The sequence below is a fragment of the Arachis hypogaea genome, chromosome 1 (assembly GCF_003086295.3).
Source record: "Arachis hypogaea cultivar Tifrunner chromosome 1, arahy.Tifrunner.gnm2.J5K5, whole genome shotgun sequence".
Classification (NCBI taxonomy): domain Eukaryota; kingdom Viridiplantae; phylum Streptophyta; class Magnoliopsida; order Fabales; family Fabaceae; genus Arachis; species Arachis hypogaea.
In genome coordinates this window covers 84,386,658-84,389,884 of record NC_092036.1, presented here as the reverse complement: position 1 = coordinate 84,389,884, position 3,227 = coordinate 84,386,658, and the positions used below count along the sequence as shown (strand labels likewise).

Genomic DNA, 3,227 nt, shown 5'->3' with positions numbered 1-3,227 from the left:
TTCCCTTTCCCTTTTCTAGAGGTTTCTCCAGCCTTAGGTGCCATAAGTGGTTATGGAAAAACAAAAAAGCTATGCTTTTGCCACACCAAACTTAGAATATTGCTCGCCCTCGAGCAAAAGAAGAAAGAAGAAGAAGAAGAAGAAGAAAATATGGAGGAAAGGGAGAGGTGTGTGATTTCGGCCAAGGTTAAGAAGAGAGGGTTGTGGTGTGTGAAAATGAAGAGGGATAGAGGGGTTTATATAGTGAAGGGAGAGGGAGGAGATTCGGCCATTTAAGGTGGGTTTAAGTGGGAAAGAGATTTTGAATTTTGAAGGTAGGTGGGGTTTATGGGGAAGAGTGGATGGATGTGAGTGGTGAAGAGGTGATGGGGAAGAGAGATTGAGGTGATTGGTGAAGGGTTTTGGGGAAGAGTGTTTATTGGATTGTGTGAAAAAGAGAGAGAGGGTGGGTTGAGGTAGGTATGGATCCTGTGGGGTCCACAGATCCTGAGATGATCCTGTGGGGTCCACAGATCCTGAGGTGTCAAGGATTTACATCCCTGCACCAATGAGGCGTGTAAAACGCCCTCCGTATGCAATCCTGGTGTTTAACGCCAGATTGATGCTTGTTTCTGGCGTTAAACGCCAGTTCTATGCTTGTTTTGGGCGTTCAACGCCAGTCTGCAGCATGTTTCTGGCATTGAACGCCAGCTTTCCTTAGTTTGCAATCTTGGCGTTTAAATGCTAGATTGTTGCATGTTTCTGGCATTCAACGCCAGATCCATGCTCAGTTCTGGCGTTGAACGCCAGCCAGATGCTCGTTATTGGCGTTTAAACGCTAGTAAGCCCTTCCTCTAGGGTGTGCTATTTCTTCTACTATTTTTGATTCTATTTTTAATTTTAGTATTTGTTTTGTGACTCCACATGATCATGAACCTAATAAAACATAATAAAAATAAAAATAGAATTAGATAAATAAAAATTGGGTTGCCTCCCAATAAGCACTTCTTTAATGTTAGTAGCTTGACAGTGGGCTCTCATGGAGCCTCACAGGTGATCAGGTCAATGTTGTGGACTCCCAATACCAAACTTAGAGTTTGAATGTGGGGGTTTAACACCAAACTTAGAGTTTGGTTGTGGCCTCCCAGCACCAAACTTAGAGTTTGATTGTGGGGGCTTTGTTTGACTCTGTATTGAGAGAATCTTTTCATGCTTCCTCTCCATGGTTGTAGAAGAAGATCCTTGAGCTTTAGACACAAGGTAGTCCCCATTTAATTGAAGGACTAGCTCTCCTCTGCCAACATCAATCACAGCTCCTGTTATGGCTAGGAATGGTCTTCCAAGGATGATGCATTCATCCTCCTCCTTCCTAGTGTCTAAGATTATGAAATCAGCAGGAATGTAGAGGCCTTTAACCTTCACTAACACGTCCTCTACTAATCCATAAGCTTGTCTTTGTGATCTGTCTGCCATCTTTAATAAGAATATGGCAGGCTATACCTCAATGATCCCCAGCTTCTCCATTACAAAGAGTGGCATAAGATTTATGCCTGACCCTAGGTCACACAGAGCCTTCTCAAAGGTCATGGTGCCCATGGTACATGGTATTAAGAATTTACCAGGATTTTGTCTCTTTTGAGGTAGAGTTTACTGAACCCAAGTATCTAGTTCACTAATGAGCAAGGGATGTTCTCCTTCCCAAGTCTCATTACCAAACAACTTGGCATTTAGTTTCATGATGGTTCATAGATATTGAGCAACTTGCTCTCGAGTTACATCTTCATCCTCTTCAGAGGAAGAATAGTCTTCAGAGCTCATGAATGGCAGAAGGAGGTTTAATGGAATCTCTATGGTCTCTATATGAGCCTCAGATTCCTTTAGGTCCTCAATAGGGAACTCCTTCTTGCTTGAGAGACGTCCCATGAGGTCTTCCTCACTGGAATTCACGTCCTCCCCTTCCTCCTTGAATACGGCCATATTGACAATATCAATGGCCTTGCACTCTCTTTTTGGATTCTCTTCTGTATTGCTTAGGAGAGTACTATAAGGAGTTTCAGTGATGAAGGACCTTGTTTCACTCATGAAACTTAAAGTGGCCTTAGACAGATCAGAGACTATGTTTGCTAAGTTAGAGGTGCTCTGCTCAGAATTCTCTGTCTGTTGCTGAGAAGATGATGGAAAAGGCTTACTATTGCTGAGCTTATTTCTTCCACCATTATTAAAGCCTTGTTGAGGCTTTTGTTGATCCTTCCATGAAAAATTTGAATGATTTCTCCACGAAGAATTATAGGTGTTTCCGTAAGGTTCACCCATGTAATTTACCTCTGCTATTGCAGGGTTCTCAGGATCATAAGCTTCATCTTCAGAAGATGCCTCTTTAGTACTGTTGGATGCATTTTACCATCCATTTAGACTTTGAGAAATCATGTTGACTTGCTGAGTTAACATTTTGTTCTGAGCCAATATGGCATTCAGAGCATCAATTTCAAGAACTCTCCTCTTCTGAGGTGTCCCATTACTCACAGGATTCCTCTCAGAGGTGTACATGAATTTTTTATTTGCAACCATGTCAATGAATTCTTGAGCTTCTGCAGGCATTTTCTTTAGGTTAATAGATCCACATGCATAATGGTTCAGTGACATCTTAGAGAACTCAGATAGACCATAATAGAATATATCCAAAATGGTCCACTCTGAAAGCATGTCAGAAGGGCACCTTTTGGTCATCTGCTTGTATCTTTCCCAAGCTTCATAGAGGGATTCACCATCTTTTTGTTTGAAGGTCTAAACATCCACTCTAAGCTTGCTCAGCTTTTGAGGAGGAAAGAACTTAGCCATGAAGGCCGTGACCAGCTTATCCCAAGAGTCCAGGCTATCTTTAGGTTGTGAGTCTAGCCATGTTCTAGCTTTGTCTCTTACAGCAAAAGGGAAAAGCATGAGCCTGTAGACTTCAGGATCTACTCCATTAGTCTTAACAGTTTCACAGATCTGCAAAAAATCAGTTAAAAACTGGTAGGGATCTTCTGATGGAAGTCCATGAAACTTGCAGTTCTGTTGCATTAGAGCAACTAGTTGAGGTTTCAGCTCAAAGTTGTCTGCTCTAATGGAAGGGATTGAGATGCTTCTTCCATCAAATTTGGAAGTAGGTGTAGTATAATCACCAAGCATCCTCCTTTCATTATTGTTGTTGGGTTCGGCTGCCATATCCTTTTCTTGTTCGAAAATTTCAGTAAGGTTGTCTCTGGCTT

At 42.0% G+C, this 3,227-nt stretch overlaps 1 non-coding gene across 1 annotated transcript; it reads left to right on the top strand.

The window, feature by feature from the left end:
- The first annotated feature begins 2,676 nt into the window (after positions 1-2,676).
- Positions 2,677-2,784, top strand: LOC112713579 (small nucleolar RNA R71). The gene has a single exon (XR_003158554.1). It is a non-coding gene; the product is annotated as a small nucleolar RNA R71 (small nucleolar RNA).
- Positions 2,785-3,227: the final 443 nt, after the last annotated feature.